Genomic DNA, 19,338 nt, shown 5'->3' with positions numbered 1-19,338 from the left:
ACCACATCTTTTCCATCCATTCCTCCATTGATGAACATTTGGGTGCGTTCATGTTCTGACTATTGTAAGTCCTGCTGCAGTGAGTGCTGGTTGCATGTGTCTTTTGGAATTATGGTTTTCTTTGGGTATATGTTTAGGATTGGGATTGCTGGGTCATATGGTACTTCTATTTTTAGCTTTTTTAAGGAACCTCTATACTGTTATGGGACAGTAAGGAACCTCCCTAGTGGCTATACCGACTTACATTTCCACCAATAGTGTATGAAGGTTCCCTTTATTCCACAACCTCTCCAGCATTTAGTTTTTGTAGATTTTTTGATGATGGTCATTCTGACAGGTGTGAGGTGATACCTCAATGTAGTTTTGACTTGCATTTCAACAATTAGTGATGTTGAGCATCATTTCAAGTGCTTCTTGGCCACCTGTATGTCTTCTTTGGAGGAATGTCTATTTAGCCTTCTACCCATTTTCTGACTGTTGTATATTTTCTCCCATTCTGAGGGTTGTCTTTTTGTTTTGTTTATGGCTTCCTTTGCTGTGCAAAAGCTTTTAAGTTTAATTAGATCCCATTTATTTATTTTTGTTATTTTCATTACTCTAGGAAGTGGATCAAAGAAATTTTACTGTAATTTATGTCAAAGAATGACCTACCTATTTTCCTCTAAGAGTTTTATAGTGTCCTTATATTCAGGTCTTATATTCAGGTCTCTAATCCATTTTGAATTACTGTGTAGCACTGGAAACTATACTCAATACTCTGTAATGGTCTATATGGGAAAAGAATCTGAAAAACAGTGGCTATATGTATCACTGATTCATTTTTCTGTACACCTGAAATTCACACAACATTGTAAACCAACTATATACCAATAAAAATTAAATAAAGTCCAAAACTCCACTACTATTAGCAGGGTAACCTCCAGCATCTTGCTTGCCCTTTCTGGGCCTTTCCTTCTTATCTGTAAAATGGGCAAATAATAGGACCCACATCATAGGGTTGATGGAGGATTAATTAAATTGGCAAAAAGCTTCAAACAAACAAAACAAACTAAATAAATAAAAAGACTGTCACAGTACTGGTGAAAGAACACAAAGAATGAATTAAGGAAGGAGCAAAGGGACTGGGGAGGAAAGAATGGATTCAGAAAGTGATTTGAAGGGACAAGGGACAGGGGAGAAGAGTAGACTGTACCTGGAAAGGAGGGTGCAAGACAAAACCATCTTGCTTCTAGCCTGGGGACCTGTGTATGGAGCAGGGATAAAGGAGGCAGACAAGATTAAAGGGCTGAAAGGATAATGAAGAACTGATTTGCCTGACCTTACAAAGAATCCAGGTGGTACTATATGATTCTATACAACTAAAATGCTCAAAGTTCTCCAGTTATTTCCATGAAAAGAGTGATTACTTTTCTCTAAAGTTTTGAAATACAAAGTAACAACAATAAAACCCTCATTAATTTCATTTCTTTTAGATCACAGTACTAAGAATGGAACATGGATACTGATAAAGAGGATAAAACAACACCCATTCCCATTTTGGTTAACTAAAAGCTCGAGGAGAGCATGTATGGAAGGGAAAACAATGTGTGGCAATAATTCTGTTTATCATGTAAAGGGCTGTCTGAATCAGTAGGATAAATCAATATAAAAGCCTTACATTATATCCTTTTATTTAAAAATATATTCTTTTCATGCACTATCTCCAGAACTCAATACCATCAAATAAAGTGACACTCTTTCATTTGAAGTAATTTCACATGAGTCTCCTTATAGGAACTGTATATAAAATTCCAAGATACAATACAGTATCTTTTGTAATGAAAAGATACTAGAAATTAATTGTATTTGAGTAGTAAGTAATTATATTTTTGTAATGCAATTTATTTGTAAATTAATCGTGGTTAATCAGGAGTCAGTACTTGGGTCTCACCTCTGAATTCTGTTCATATTTTGCTCATTTCAAGCGTCTTGTTGACTTCACCCTGCGACTTGGCTTCCTCCCACCCCTTCCATATAGCAAATCATTTGATTTATATAAGGGAGAAGTCTTTCTGAGTTAGAAGTTATTTTTAGCTATGTATAAAACATTCAAGAAGAGAGAAAAATAGGTTGAAGTTCAGAAAACAATAAAAGGCTTTGCCCATAAACCATAACTTGTCAGGGTTGCAGTGAGGCAAAGCACTGTTTCTGTCCTTGTGGCTCAGTAACTACAGTCTTTTCAATCATTTGGGGGCATATTTGAAGTAATTTATTCAAGTGTTTATAAAGATGTGGGGTTTTATTAACAGGCAATAAAAATAATTATGAGGAAATGTTAGGATATCCTATTTGCATATTCAGTTTTTGCTGTTTGGTGTTGATTACCCCCTTGTGTGTGATTGAAAAATCTTACTGTTATGTAAGAAGCAGTTCCTACAGTTCCAGATAAGAGGGTTATTCTCAGGCCAGACTGCCTGGGTTCCAAACGCATGTCTGTGCCTCTCTTCGACAAGTTTCTTCTCGTCTATGTGCCCTTTGGCTCTTATTTGCTGCTGCTGCTGCTATGTCACTTCAGTCCTGTCTGACTCTGTGCGACCCCATAGATGGCAGCCCACGAGACTTCCACGTCCCTGGGATTCTCCAGGCAAGAACACTGGAGTGGGTTGCCATTTCCTTCTCCAATGCATGAAAGTGAAAAGTGAAAGTGAAGTCGCTCAGTCGTGTCCAACTCTAGAGACCCCATGGACTGCAGCCTACCAGGCTCCTCCGTCCACGGGATTTTCCTGGCAAAAGTACTGGAGTGGGGTGCCATTGCCTTCTCCATCTTATTTGCTACATGAGTATAACTCTAGAACTAATTCCACAAGGTTTCTGAGGATCTAATGTGTTACCACACAAATTACTTAGTGCTTGGCATATAGTCAATATGCTTACATTATTATTAATACTAAGCATATTCTAAAGGAGATGGAACAAAATCCAAACAATTCTACAGAAAACACAGAAGTGATGCTCATCTTAGAACAAAAAGGAGGAAAGATCAAAATGGTGGCGCAGGAGAGTGTGGAGCTCATCTCCCCCCAGGAACACATCAAAAATAAACCTACCTGTGGAACAATCCCCACTGAAAACAAACTGGAGACTGGCAGAAAGACTCTTGTACTGCCTAGGATATAAGAAAGATCCTCACAGGATCCAGTAGGAAGGGAAGAGAAGCGATCAGGTTGGGACCTGTGCCCCTAGGAGGGGACACAGAGGAAAAGGGAGATTACAAGGACAAATACCTGCCCTGGAGTGGGTGGTTCAAGCCACATATTGGGTGCCCTGGCCCTGTGATCCAGGTTGGGAAACAAGCGTAACTAATAGGAGGGCCATAAGGAACCTAAACTCTCCTTGTGAAGAGTGTGCACATGCTTGCTTACTCCTAGGGACAAGGCAAAAGCAGCAGGTTTAAACTGTCTGGGCCTGGGCCAGATTCCTGAGTCTGTCCCAGCATATGTCACAGTCTGAGCCCAGGACCTGCTCTGGCCCCTCTTGCTCAACAGCACAGCTTCACACTAGGAGAAGTGCTGCAGCGGCCAAGGAGAGGGCACAGCTGTGCAGGACAGAGCTGACGCAGAGTGAGAATGCATCTGAACGGGGCAAGGACAGCCATTGCTGGTGCTTGCAAAAGCAGCACATGGGGAGTGGTCCAGGGTTCTGCTTGGGACTGGAACAACCATAGCTCCCACCCCGCACCAAGCACCCCACTTCTCTGGCTCCAGCACTGCTCCCTACTGAGGTGGGCGTGCAGATGCTGGGAGGGGAAACAGCAAACACACAGAGGGGATGGAACCAGCTTGGATCTGACCCTCTGGGCTTCTGTTCCAGTAACTTGGGACCCGCCTCTGCCCCTGAGAGGTTGGTGCTGGCCACACTGAACAGAGGATAAAGCCCAGCTCACATTTGGTGCTGGCTCTAGCACCTCTACCTCAGCACCACTTCCCACAAAAGTGAAAGCTGCCAGCACTCCCTGAGGGAAGATGAGACTCATGCTCATGTCAGACCAACTCTTTGACCAAAGCCACCTGGCACAAACAGATTGTATAGGGATGCTCCTACACACGGCTTTAAGACCAGAACAGGTAATTGCTTCACCTAATATCATAGAAACAAAGAAGGTTAAGCAAAATAAGGCAGAAAAATTTGTTTCAAATGAAGAGGAAAACCCTGAAAAAGCAAACAATGAGACAAATAATTTGACAGATAAAGAGTTCAAAGCATTAATAATAAGAATGCTAACTGAATTAGAGGGCATAACAGATGAATGCAGTGAGAATTTGAAGAAGGAACTAGAAACTATAAAAAAGAACCATTCATCACAGCACTGTTTATAATAGCCAGGACATGGAAGCAACCTAGATGTCCATCAGCAGATGAGTGGATAAGAAAGCTATGGTACATATACACAATGGAGTATTACTCAGCCATTAAAAAGAATACATTTGAATCAGTTCTAATGAGGTGGATGAAACTGGAGCCTATTATACAGACTGAAGTAAGCCAGAAGGAAAAATACCAATACAGTATACTAACGCATATATATGGAATTTAGAAAGAGGGTAACAATAACCCTGTGTATGAGACAGCAAAAGAGACACTGATGTATAGAACAGTCTTATGGACTCTGTGGGAGAGGGAGAGGGTGGGAAGATTTGGGAGAATGGCATTGAAACATGTAAAATATCATGTATGAAACAAGATGCCATCCAGGTTCGATGCATGATACTGGATGCTTGGGGGTAGTGCACTGGGACGACCCAGAGGGATGGTATGGGGAGGGAGGAGGGAGGAGGGTTCAGGATGGGGAACACATGTATACCTGTGGTGGATTCATTTTGATATTTGGCAAAACTAATACAATTAAGTAAAGTTTAAAAAAAAAAAAAAAAAGAACCAGTCAGAACTGAGGAATACAATAACTAAAATGAAAAACACACTACAGGGAATTAACAGCAGACTAAGTGATTGGACTTCCCAGGTGGCACTAGTTGTAAAGAACCCAACCACCAATACAGGAGAAGTAAGAGACCCGGGTTCGATCTCTGGATCGGGAAGATCCTCAGGAGAAGAAAATGGCAACCCACTCCAGTATTGTTGCCTGGAGAATCCCATAGACAGAGGAACCTGGCAGGCTACAGTCCATGGAGTTGCAGAGAGTCAGACATGTCTGGAGTGACTTAGCATGCACACAAGTGCTGCAGAAGAACACATAAGTGATCTAGAAGATGATATAATGGAAGTCATTCAATCAGAACAGCAAAAAGAAAATAAATTTCCAAAATGGCAGTTCAACAGACCTTTGAGACAACATTAAGTGTACCATCATTCGCATTATAGGAGGCCCAGAAGGAGAGGAGCAAGAGAAAAGGATGAAACATGCAGCTGAGGAAACTGTGGCCGAACATTTCTTGAACTTGAAGAAGGAAACAGATATTTAAGTACAGATGAACCCGAACAGACCCACACCAGACATGTCATAATTAAAAAGGCAAAAGTCAAAGCAGGAGAAAAAACAGAAAATCGTATATAAAAAGGAACCTCCAGAAGGTTATCAGCTTATTTTCCTGCAGAAACTTGCAGGCCATAAGGGTGTGGTGTGATATATTTAAAGTGCTGAAAGGGAAAGCTTCCAACCGAGGATACACTATTAAACAGGATTATAATTTAGAATTGAAGAAGTGGTAAAGAACTTCTCAGAAAGCAAGAACCAAGGGGTTCATCCACACTAAACCTTACCTAAAAGACACGTGAAAGGGTCAGTGGAAAAGACTACAATAATAAGTAAGAATCTAAAGGAAAAGAAAAATCAAACTAGTAAAGGCAAATATATAGTAAAGGTTGTGGATCAAGCACTTAAATAAGCTAGTACAAGGATTAAAAGAAAAACATTTTAAATCAAATATAACCATAACACTGAAGAGAGACAAAGATGTATAATATGACATGAAATACACAGCATGTTAAGAAGTGTTAAAAAAAAAAAAGGTATTTTACAATGGTTTTGAACTTAAATGATCACTGGTTTAAAACAAGTTAGATATAGTTATAGGTCAATATATATGGATCCCATGGTTATCACAAACCAACCTATAATATACACACAAACTAGAGAGAAAGAACACCAATATACCAGTAAAGAAAATCATCAAATCACAAAATCGTGTTAGTTGCTCAGTCGTGTCTGACTCTGCAACCCCATGGATGGTATGTAGCCCACCAGGCTCCCCTGTCCATGGGATTTCCCAGGCAAGAATACTGGAGTGGGTTGCCATTTCTTTCTCCAGGGGCTCTTCCCGACCCAGGGATAGAACCCTGGGTCTCCTGCACTGCAGGCAGATTCTTTACCATCTGAGCCACTAGGGAAGCCCTTCAAATCAAGAGAGAAGAAACTGAAAGAAAAGAGAAGAACAGAGAACTACAAAAACAATCGAAAAGTAGTGACAGAGACAAAATAGCATGGTAGAAGGACTTGAAGTCACTCCCTTCTAAGAAAACCACCAAAATTACAACCAACTGCTAAATAACCATTGAAAATAAACAAACCTCAAACCTACCAAAAAAAAAAGATACTCTACATCCAAAGACAAAGAAGCCATGAGCCACTAGGAGGGGATCAATCATGATAAAAATCAATCATCATACCCACTGGGTAGGTGACTGACAAACTGGAAAATAATTACATCACAGAAGTTCTCCCACAGTAGCTGAGAGTTCTGAGACCCATGTCAAGCTCCCCAGTCTGGGGGTCTGGCAATGTGAGGAGGAGACCCCAGAGAATCTGGCTTTGAAGGCCAGTGGGGTTTGATCAAAGGAATTTCACAGAACTGGGGGAAACAGAAACTCCACTATTGGAGGGCTCACACAAGGTCTCAAGTGTAGTCGGACCCGTAGGAAAAAAAAACAAACGAACAAAAAACTGTCTTTATAAGAGACTGGACCAGTCCTAGCTGCTACTACTGGAGGCTCTCCTGCAGAGGCAGGGTCAGCTCTGGCTCACCGCAGGGTCAAAGATACAGGCAGGGGTACTAATGGGAAGTACTCACTGCTGTGAGCTCTCCTGGAGGTCACCGTTTTCTCACCAGGACCCTGCCCCACCCAACAGCTTGAAGGCTCCAGTGCTGGGACACCTCAGCCAAACGGTAACTGCTGACATGATGGGAACAGTCCCACCCATTAGCAGACAGGCTGCAGAGTCTTTCTGAGCACACAGCTTGTCCCCTAAATACATCCCTCAACACAGCCCAGAACACCAGAGAGATAAGACCCTAACCATAACCCACAAGTGGAGAGGAACCAGTCATATAATGATCGGAAAGATGATGCAAGGTCTCAGAAAAGTGGAGGCACAGATGGGGAAGACATAAGAAATGTTTAACAAAGACCTAGAAGAACTAAAGAACAAGCAATCAGGGATGAACAAAACAATAACGGAAAGGAAGCATACACTAGAAAGAATCAATAGCAGAATACCAAGGCAGAACAACACATAGTGAGCTGGAAGATGGAATGGTGGAAATAACTGAAGCAGAGCAGAATAAAGAAAACAAATGAAACTAAATGTGACAGTCTCAGAGACCTCTGGGATGACATTAAATGCAGCAACATTTGAATTATAGGGGTTCCAGAAGAAGAGAAAGGGCCAGAGAAAATATCTGAAGCAATTCTAGTCAAGAACTTCACTAACATGGGAAAGGAAATAGTCAAACAAGTTCAGAAAGTGCAGAGAGTCCCATACAGGATATACCCAAGGAGAAACATATTAATCAAACTAAACAAACAAAAAAGTAGCAAGAGAAAATCCACAAAAAAAGCCCTACAAGGAACCCCCTTAAGGTTAGCAGCTGATTTTTCTGCAGAAACTCAGCAGGTGAGAATGGAGTGGCAGGACATATTTAAAGTGATAAAAGGAAAATGCATACAACTGAGATTACTCCACCCAGCAAGGATCTCATTCATATTTGATGGGGGTGGGGGGGGGGAGGAGGGGCGCGGAGGGAGAAGCTTTACAGACAAACACAAGTTTAGAAAATGCCTTATGATCCAGCAATCCCACTGCTAGGCATACACACTGAGGAAACCAGAAGGGAAAGAGACACGTGTACCCCAATGTTCATCGCAGCACTGTTTATAATAGCCAGGACATGGAAGCAACCTAGATGCCCATCAGCAGATGAATGGATAAGAAAGCTGCGGTACATATACACAATGGAGTATTACTCAGCCATTAAAAAGAATGCATTTGAATCCGTTCTAATGAGGTGGATGAAACTGGAGCCTATTATACAGAGTGAAGTAAGCCAGAAGGAAAAACATAAATACAGTATACTAACGCATATATATGGAATTTAGAAAGATGGTAACAATAACTCTGTATACGAGACAGCAAAAGAGACACTGATGTATAGAACAGTCTTATGGACTCTGTGGGAGAGGGAGAGGGTGGGAAGATTTGGGAGAATGGCATTGAAACATGTAAAACATCATGTAGGAAACGAGTTGCCAGTCCAGGTTCGATGCACGATGCTGGATGCTTGGGGCTGGTGCACTGGACGGCCCAGAGGGATGGTATGGGGAGGGAGGAGGGAGGAGGGTTCGGGATGGGGAACACATGTATACCTGTGGCGGATTCATTTTGATATTTGGCAAAACTAATACAATTATGTAAAGTTTAAAAATAAAATAAAATTAGAAAAAAAAAAAAAAGAAAAAAAAAAACCTCAATACTAGATGAGATCACCTAGGCAGTGAATATCAATAAAGACAGGACCATAAATTTGAAAAAAAAAAAAAAGAAAATGAAGCACCACTGAACCAGCTTTACAACAAATGCTGAAGGAACTTCTCCAGGCAGAAAACAGAAAAGAAAAAGAACTACATTAAACAACCCCAAACAATGAAGAACATGACCACAGGAAGATCCATATTGATAATTATCTTAAATGTAAATAGATTAAATGCTTCAACCAAAAGACACAGACCAGTTGAATGGATACAAAAACAAGATCCATATATACATACCATCTACAAGAGACCCTGGTGCTACAGTGCTACAAGAGTCCCTGGTACTACAAGAGACTGGTAGCTTAGCTGGTAAAGAATCCCCCTGCAATACAGGAGACCCCGGTTTGATTCCTGGGTCAGGAAGATCCCCTGGAGAAGGGATAGGCTACCCAGTCCAGTGTTCCTGGGTTTCCCTGGTGGCTCAGCTGGTAAAGAATCCGCCCACAGTACAGGAGACCCGGGTTCAATCCATGGCTTGGGAAAGGCTACCCACTCCAGTATTTGGGCCTGAAGAATTTCATGGACTGAAGAGAGTCACACACGACTGAGCGACTGAACTGATTAAAAAGAAAGAAATAATGCCATCGAAAGCCACATGGATGGACCTGGAGATTATCAGAGTAAGTGAAAAGTCAGAGTAAGATAAATATCATAGTATGGCTTATATATATATATAAAATGATACAAATGAACTTATTTACAAAACAGAAATAGACTCACAGACTTAGAGAATGAACTTATGGTTACCGGAGGGAAGGGGAGGGGGAGGGGGAAGGATAGATTGGGAGTTTGGAACTGACTTGTGCACACTGGTATATTTAAAATAGATAACCAACAAGGACCTACTGTACAGTACTGGGAACTCTGCTCAATATGTTGTAGTAACCTAAATGGGAAAATAAATTTGAAATAGAATAAGTACATTTAATATATATATATAACAATCACTTTGCTGTACTCCTGAAGCTAACACAACATTGTTAATCAACTGTGCATGCCTGCATGGTAAGTCACTTTAGTCATGTCCAACTCTTTGCGACCCTGTGGACCATAGCCTACCAGACTCCTCTGTCTGTGGGATTCTCCAGGCAAGAATACTGGAGTGGGTTGCCATGGCCTCTCCAAAGGGTCCCCGCACCCAGGGATCGAACCCATATCTCTTACATCTCCTGCATTGGCAGGCGGGTTCTTCACCACTAGTGCCCCTGGGAAACCCTAATCAACTACACTCCAATATCAAAAGGTTGAACACTGGAGCAGGTTGCCATTTCCTTCTCCAAGGCATGAAAGTGAAAAGTGAAAGTGAAGTCGCTCAGTCGTGTCCGACCCTCAGCGACCCCATGGACTGCAGCCTACCAGGCACCTCCGTCCATGGGATTTTCCAGACAAGAGTACTGGAATGGGGTGCCATTGCCTTCTCCGAATATTAAAAAACCCAGTATGGGAATGGCACAAAAACAGACAAATGGATAAAATGGAACAGAATAAAGAAAATAAACGGACAAACCTATGGTTAATTAATCTATGGCAAGAATATACAATAGAGTAAAGATAATATCTTCAGTAAGTGCTACTAGGAAAAAGGGAGAAGGAAATGGCAACCCACTCCAGTATTCTTGCCTGGAGAATCCTGTGGACAAAGGAACCTGGTGGGCTGCTGTCCAAGGAGTTGCACAGAGTCAGATATGACTGAAGTGACTTAGCATGCATGCATGCATTGGAGAAGGTAATGGCAGCCCACTCCTGTATTCTTGCCTGGAGGATCCCAGGGACAGGGGAGCCTGGTGGGCTGCTGTCTATGGGGTCGCACAGAGTTGGACATGACTGAAGTGACTTAGCAGCAGCAGCTAGGAAAAATGGACAGCTACATGTAAAAAACTGAAATTGGAAAATTTTCTTAAGCTACACAGAAAAATACACTCAAAATGGATTAAAGACCAAAATGTAAGACTGGAAACCATAAAACACAAGAAGAAAACAGGCAGAACACTGTGATATTAAACACAGCACTATTATTTTGGATCTGTCTCCCAAGGCAAAGGCAAGAAAACAAAACAAAACCCCAAAATTAACAAATGGGGCAAGTAGAGACTCAACCTGGAGTTGGAGAGGACACCCTATAGACTCTAATGCACATCATAACTGTTGGGGGACGTAATCAAGAGGACAGGGCAGCAGCTTGACCTGTGAGTGGGACCTGGGCAATTAAAGGTCCTTCACAGCCTCCCCTGTCCTTAGAATGTATACTCTGCTTGCCTTTCTTGCACTAGAAGCTGCCCAAGGATGCAGTTTTGAGATAATAATGTGATGTTGAGACCATCTTGATGGTACGTGTGACAGAATCCATATTTGGGCCTCCATATTTGTTTTGTTTTCTAAAATATTTATTAAAGATGAAAAGGACTACCATAATATTTAATTGGGTTATGTGAAATCTTCATCATTTTCTTATAAAATTGGGGACATAAATTCTAATCCAACAAACTGCAGAGGAGAGATAAATGACAATCAAGGTGAATACTAAGAAATACCAAAAGCAGATAAAAAAATGAGCATAATTTTAGGCCTCTAAATTAATTCTTAAAGATGCTGGCAAGCAGATGCAGAAATCTATCCCTTCTGTGGTCATCCAAGACAAGTTTTGTACGTAAGTTTCCTTGCTTATTAAACTTGCCACCTACCAATCTGGAGTGGTCTGCCTCCTCCTCAGGTCTCTGACCTCCCTCTATGAGGGCAAGTTTCTGATTTCATCCAGGAAGCTCCCCAGGAAGTTGCAAACTAACAGTGACCTGGTTTAAGGAGAGTTCAAAAGCAGAGTGTTTTCCCTCTGCTGAAACATTGAGGACAGAGACGGGGGTGAAAGGGAGGCAGCATGTTGGCCATGAGTGAAAAGGTCATGACAGGTGGCCATGTTGGAGGCATTTCAGACACCTAGCTGGGTATATTATGGACATAACCTCTATTCCTCATGAGATAATTGATGTTCATACATAAGAACCGCCACAGGCTTACAAAGCTTGTGGAGTGAGCATAGATCTGAATAACAACTGCCTTGAGTTCTGGGCCTTTTTTCATCTACTAAGCAAAGAACTGGGAGGAGGCAACTCTAGTGCCACATACTTGTGAGCTCCAGATCACATGTTGGTGGCTGGAAGAAGCTGAGACACTGAAGAACACCTTAGCTACTCCAGGACATGGACTTGGGCTAGCTCTGGCTGATGTCCTCCAGAAGGCAGTGAGATCCGTCAGAAAGAGACAGAGGATCCTCTGTTACCACCCATACTCTGTCCTGTCTGAAAGGACTAACTTGTATTTACTTTCAGAGCTAACACTAGGACTAGGTGTACTTTGATTTCAAGGGCATCAGGAAAACCTCCTTCCTCCCCAAAACTGGCCCTCAAATTTTTGGCAGTGACTTAAAATGTATTTAAGTATGGATGGTTTCTAATTCCACATTAGACGGTCCTCTTCACGTGCAAATGACCTGAAGAAATAACATCTTAAACTAAATCATATGAAGTATTATAAAACAAGGCATATAAATGTTTTAGGGAAAACTCTTTCAATTCAGATAGTTTGAAGGTGTAAGGATTTCAAACTGTGATTCAAGTACCCAGCAGCATACAAACTTTTCTAAAGGGCACCTACATGAACAAGTAGTATTTATGGAATTAAATATTCATATCTTGAACACCCATATGCATCTTAAAAAGAACTTGCCTTGAGAACTTGTCCTCTACTTTTCAAAATAAAGGCCTCTCTTTATCCCAATCTTATCATGGTACACTGTGAGGGGGTAAGAAACCCAAGGGTACCAAGCAAGTAAGTTATTAGAAATCTAAGTGTGGAAGTTGACAGAGTAAGATACTTTAATTATTTTCCACTTGAAAATCGCCAGTTTACAATTATTTGTTTTCATCAAAATTGATGGAGGAGCTAATATGCCAGCCAAGAAGACCTTACCAAAAGACACTTTAGTTTCAAGTTGATGATAGAACACTATGATTTTTGGTGTATAATTCAGAAAATGTATAGAGTTGGGGGATGTTGTTCAATATAACTCCATGTGTTCCTATTTACTTATTTATGGATGAGAAGCAGCTCAGTATTTGAATCTATTATAGATGACAGAAATAAAATTGATGTTATCCAGTCTCATTTCAGTGAAAGTAACATTCAAACATAGCTAAATGAGCTAACTGGGGAGGATGACAACATCATTTCTCCTATTTAAAGACGTAACTCTAATAAAAACTCAGTCTCTATATTAAATAATTATTTACCAACAACTGCAGGATACTTGGATTCTTTAGACAAATCATTTAATTAGGATGAATGTACTGACAATTTAATCCAAAAGAAATTTAACACATATCTCTATTGTCAAAAGATATAAAACTTACACACATATTTTTTATTAGAGAGAGGTATGGAATGGTAACTAAAATTTTTGTGCATCAGGTGTATTATTTCAGGATAAAAAAAAAAAATCCAAGGAGGAAGTGGTGTAGAAATATAAGATAGAAAAAAGATCAATCCAAATATTACCTTCTATTAAAGAAAACTTGTTCTCATTTTATCAATGGATGATTTGGGTTAAGAAATCATTGTGGTGTTTGGTGTTTGCATTCCATTGGGTCATCTTAAGACACCTAATCGCTTTATTTAAAGATGTCAAATATTTATAATATACCCAGACATAATATCTTTTTCTACTATTTAATTTTATGAAGAACATTTCAGATATTAACTTAAAATTGTTGGTGAGCTATATGTAAGCTATCGATTTATCTTTATTTAAATCTTTTAGAAATATGCTAAGAAAAATGTGAAGTTCACTATTCTAGGGTATGGGAGGATAGTGATTCCGTCATCAAGAAAGGAAATCTATCAGGGGAGAATGAGAGAGGCTGATAATCAGGAAGACCAAGGAACAGGATAATAGGAGTGGGAGTTGGGGACTAGTGAACAGAACTCTGCATATTTCTCCTGAGTACTTCCATAGTTACACATATTGCTTCACATTTACATAAAGCCAATGAGAGCTTACCAAAAGACACTTTAGTTTCAAGTTCTAAGGACTAGAGTTAAGACCCACCTGTCCCATCCACTAATTGTTTGACTTTAGGCAAATCACTTAATATCATTAAACCTTTTAATCTCTACATATTCATATCTGCCCTGCCTTCTTCATAAAGGTCCCATGAGATGTTAAAAATGATATATGAAAGCACTTTTGATTACTCCTATGGTAACCCACTCCAGTACTCTTGCCTGGAAAATTCCATGGACGGAGGAGCCTGGTAGGCTATAAATAGTCCATGGGGTTGCAAAGAGTTGGACGTGACTGAGCGACTTCACTTTCACTTTTATTCCTATGACTTAAAGCTGGTGTTAATATTATGCTGGGAGGGATTGGGGGCAAGAGGAGAAGGGGACGACAGAGGATGAGATGACTGGATGGCATCACTGACTCGATGGACGTGAGTCTGAGTGAACTCTGGGAGCTGGTGATGGACAGGGAGGCCTGGTGTGCTGCGATTCATGGGGTCGCAAAGAGTTGGACACGACTGAGCGACTGAACTGAACTGAATATTATTCTTCTACAGTGTAAATACTTTACTCCAGTTAAAATTTGATATAACTTAACTTTTAGTATCTTTACTAGTTTAAATGACTTTCATAAATTAAGATCTAAGTTTAGTAAACAGGAAAGAATACCACCTAATATAAAATATTTAAAAATAGTTTTAATGGTCACTTTTTTTTAACCTAACAACTTTCCATCAAATTCTGTCTTAAGGACACCTTCTATTTGTACATATCCAGGTTCAGCTGTGTTAGATCTAACAATACTGTGGTTTGTTATTTTCTTAGGCAACATGATCTATGGAAAAGATGCTGAGCAAAGTGATATAGTTCTATAAAGAACAATCTTCACAATGTGAGATCTTCACATTGCTCAACATTCAATCAAGGGAAGACAAATGAAAACAAAATCATCTTATGCTAGCCGAAAAGTGTTATTAGCAAACAGGATTCAGTTTCATCTTCCTGAATCTGTCACTGGATTTGTACTCATTGGCCACTTCCTCCACCTCTTGAGGCTTTTTCAGGTCCTAGGTAATCAACAAACTACTTAATATTCTTGTGATCTTCTTTAATCTCAGCAGATGAAGTATGTGTTTAACAGAACAAATAGGCCAAAAGATATAAAGTCCTCTCAAAGCTCTTCCTTTCTTCTATCAAGTCACCCACAAACATGAACATCTCCTCCATCCCCAAAATAAGCCACCAACAAAACTACCGGTGACAAGCCCATCCCTCTCATCTATGCTTCTGCATTCTCCTTCCCTTCTTGGCTAAACTGCTTGAAAGAGCAGAATCTTCAGTCCCCAGCTATTTACCTGCCCATCCATTCAGTCTTCAACTTACTGCTGTCTGCATTCACACTCACAGCTCACACTTCACTTTCAGAGGTGACCAAAGACCTCCCCAACTGCCCAGTCCAAGGGCATTTTCTCTCACTCTTTTATGTATTCTTGCCACTTGACTGCTGTTTCTCAGACCTCTTTCCCTGGTCCCTTCATTTCATCTAGCATTTTCACAGTCCTCCCCAGGGATCTCTTTCATTTTCTCCTCTTTTAATTTTACAGCAGTGGTTCTCCACTTTGTTGAGACTCCCCACAATCACGGGAAGACTTTCCCATGCCTGGGCCCTACCTGCAGGTCTGATTTAACTGGGCTGACAAAGGACCGAGGCATCTGAGTTTTTAAAGCTCCTCAGGCGATTATAAATGAAGCCAGGTTTTCAAACAACCAGCCTCAATGTACTGACTGGGTGATTCCTTCTCATGGCCTCTAACTCAAAAATCATTAACTTCAGTCTTAAGTTCTGTTATGTTCCATTCACATTTCCAATAACTTTCTAGATAATTCACATTTCCAATTACTTTCCAGATAATTCTATGTACATACTCAACAAATATGAACAGTTTAAGGTGTTGAATTGACCTCAATATCACCTAACAAAGGTCCTCTCTCTATAAACTTGGTCTTCTTGAATCATTATCCTCCCATCTCTAAACTCAAAGTTTATAATAATTCTCACAGCTCTCTTCAAAACATTCCATTAAGTTACAGATTCTACTAGAACTAAGCAGAACCCTACAATCCCCTCCCCAGTACAAAGCCAAACAGTTCATGATTAGGACAACAGAGTCACAGACTCAGTGTCTGAGGCACATTCCTGAGTTGTTTTACAGATACTGTAAGTGCCACCAGAGGGGAAGGAAAGCCAACTTCATGATGACCAGACTGTAGACACAAGCTGCTCCATCTTGAGCAGTACTGAATCTGTGGCTAGCACAATCCCAAGAACTGACCTTAAGGGAAGGGATTAACATTATTGCACATAATAATCTATATCTTAATGGGCATCAAAATACCTGTAGCCTACTCTGCCCATACATGTAAGAGGACAACTAAAACTGTCAGCAAAGAGATGCTACAGACCCATATTGAATACGGCTCCCTATGTCAGCATGAAAAAGTTACAGGAGATGGATCTTCACCCCTAATTCCATAGAATTCAAATGATGTTTGATGATGTTCGATGGTGGGGAATTGAAAGCAGGTCTTTTGCCTCTTTCCTGTTTGCCCATTTCTGTTCCCTTCTAACCTTAAAAGAACTTAATTATAGGAATGAGATCACTAAGAAATTGAAACTAACTCTTGACTTATGCTCTCCTGAATGCATAACATGCTCTATCTAGCCCCTTGATTCTTCTCCTAGACAAAAAGAATGAGGGATTAAGCAGTTAAGAAATGACTAGTTCTCTACCCCTAACAGCTCCCTTAGTAACCCTGCAGGCAGATCCTTGGGGCAAGAGAACATCTGAAAAGAGCCAGCCAGTCTGCATGCAATGGAGAATGATGCAGAAACCAAACTCCCGCCTCAATGATTCACTGAGATTCTTCTCCATAATTCCTTTAAAAACTGTCATGGCTGAGCAGAATCTTCAGAGTTTGTTTCTGGACACAAGTTCTTCTCAGTATGCCAGCTTTTCTAATTTCAGTATCTTTCCTTTCTACTGACACTTGCCTCTTGAATTACTGGCTTATGATCGGTAAGCAGCTAAACCTGGGTTTGGCAACACTATTCAAATATTTCTCAAACCTGGCTCTCTTCCCTAGCCCCACTCTTCTTAAGTAGTGTGATACCATTTTAATTTCAACAGAATTCTCTCTAAAAAGTAAATCTTAAAAAAACATCAGTAAAAATGTTCTTCATGTATCACTGTATCCAGTTTAAGAACTCAAATTGCACGGTGTGCCATATGAAAGCTTTTGCAAGCTGCCCCTGATTCCTGCTCTAACTTTGAGATACGCTGGGATCTGGGATCCTTTACTGGAGTACCTGCACCTGAACAAATGTCTCTCTAAGCAACAGAAATACAAAGAAACAGGGACTAAAAATAACTGTGTACATGCCTGTTCCTCCTCCTAAGTCACTTCAGTCGTGTCCGACTCTGTGCGACCCCACAGACAGCTGCCCACCAGGCTCCCCCATCCCTGGGATTCTCCAGGCAAGAACACTGGAGTGGGTTGCCATTTCCTTCTCCAATGCATGAATGTGAAAAGTGAAAGTGAAGTCACTCAGCCGTGTCATGCCTGAGCTGCAGCAAATTATGAACAATAAGATACAAAAAGGCTAATAACCAAGTGCCATTTCTGAGGTACTAGGAGCAAAAGCAGAGTACTGTGCATGCATGATCTCTGCACACAGCACCACCAAGGGAGTGGGCAGACCCTCAAGGCCACCCTTCCGGCAGGACCTACTGATCTGCCTTCACCCTCATGCCACTTAAGGAAGCAGGCCACCTATTTCTTGTTTTCACTTCCTCTTGCTACAGGCCAAGCCCCATAAAGCCTTGTCTGAATTCCTCATCTGCTTCTTACCAATTTCTATTGATTAAGGAGTCCAAGGACCCTGGATGGTAATAGCTTTACCTTGGAAACTTAATCCTACTCTCTGGGCACACCGAACTTCCTAATGTTTCCTCAGCTTTTGCCTCTGATGTGATCATCAGAACACGGCCACCTCATACCTTTGTACTGTCTGTGCACTCTACCCAGAATGCCTTTCTCCTCCTTTTCTGCTGAGATAATTCCATTCCTTCCTGAATGTTCACCTCAGAAGATGCTTCCTTTTTAAAGCCTTCCTAGTCTCTCATAAGCAAAATCAGCATTTTCCTTTTATGCGCAGCTCTGGCACTCTTTTCAAACCATTTATCACTGTACTGTAATAATTTATGTAGAGTTTGTGGATACCAACCACAAAAGTTCTTGAGAGTCTTACTTTGCATATATATATTTAAAATATATATTTATAATATATATCTTGTATATATATCAATATATATAATACATACAATATGATTCATTTTGAATACATTTTGTAGGCACCCTATCAAGCATAATGGGCTTCTCTTATGGCACAGCTGGTAAAGAATCTGTCTGCAATGCAGGAGACCTGGGTTCAATCCCTAAATTGGCAAGATCCCCTGGAGAAGGGAAAGGCTACCCACTCCAGTATTCTGGCCTGGAGAATTCCATGGACTGTATAGTCCATGGAGGTCACAAAGAGTTGGACACGACTGAGCCACTTTCACTTCATTTATCAAGCATAATGTCCTAGCAGAGATGTTAAAAAATATATTGATCATTTATTCAATTAATATTTGTTGAACATCTACTATGTGGTCTCACTATTCCTGGTACCTGGGATTCATCAATAAACCATATAAAGTCTGTTAAAAGTGATTTTTCAAGAGAAAAGAAAATAACATATAAATAAATTAACATATTGGATAATTTCAGTGGTGCTAAAGTCTAGAAAAAGTAAATCAGCATTATACAGTGCTTTAGATCAGGTCAGAAAACACTTTCTGTACAGGACTACATATTTAATATTTTAGGCTTTAGGGGCCATATGGTCCCTCAACAAAAACCACAGACAATACATAAATGAATGAGCAGGGCTGTGTTCTACTAAAACTTCATTTACACAGGCAGGAGGTGGGTCATATTTGGCCTGTACAGTATAGTTGGCTGAGCCTTGCTTTAGATAACAGACACGGCTTCTCTTAAGAAGTAACTACACACTAGGACATGAGTACCTAGGAAGAGCCAACCCTGAGCCAGAATGTTCCAGGTACAGAGAAGAGCACTTGCAAAAGCTGTTGTTTGAAACACAGAAGTAAAGCCATCACGATGAAGTGTGGTGAAAGAAAGCAGGGATGAATATATGAACAGAGACATGAATGAGTGAGCTTTATCCATATGAAAAAACTATTACCATAAGCAGTAAGGTTTTGAAAATAACCTCAATTGAGACATGCTGCTACATTTAAAGATAAGAAACAGACATGATTGCACAGGAAAATAAAAGTCAGTAAGATCTACCCAAAACTAGTTCACTCTATGAATATCTATGCACCAAGCACTACTGCAGTGCTAGAAATAAGGCAAATT

At 40.5% G+C, this 19,338-nt stretch overlaps 1 protein-coding gene across 2 annotated transcripts in view; it reads right to left on the bottom strand.

Moving 5' to 3' along the window:
• The window catches only part of UNC5C (unc-5 netrin receptor C), a 426,113-nt gene that overhangs the window by 91,526 nt on the left and 315,249 nt on the right, over positions 1 to 19,338 (bottom strand). The window lies entirely within an intron of this gene.

Source organism: Bos javanicus, chromosome 6 (assembly GCF_032452875.1).
Source record: "Bos javanicus breed banteng chromosome 6, ARS-OSU_banteng_1.0, whole genome shotgun sequence".
Lineage (NCBI taxonomy): Eukaryota > Metazoa > Chordata > Mammalia > Artiodactyla > Bovidae > Bos > Bos javanicus.
This window is presented reverse-complemented; position numbering and strand designations above follow the sequence as displayed.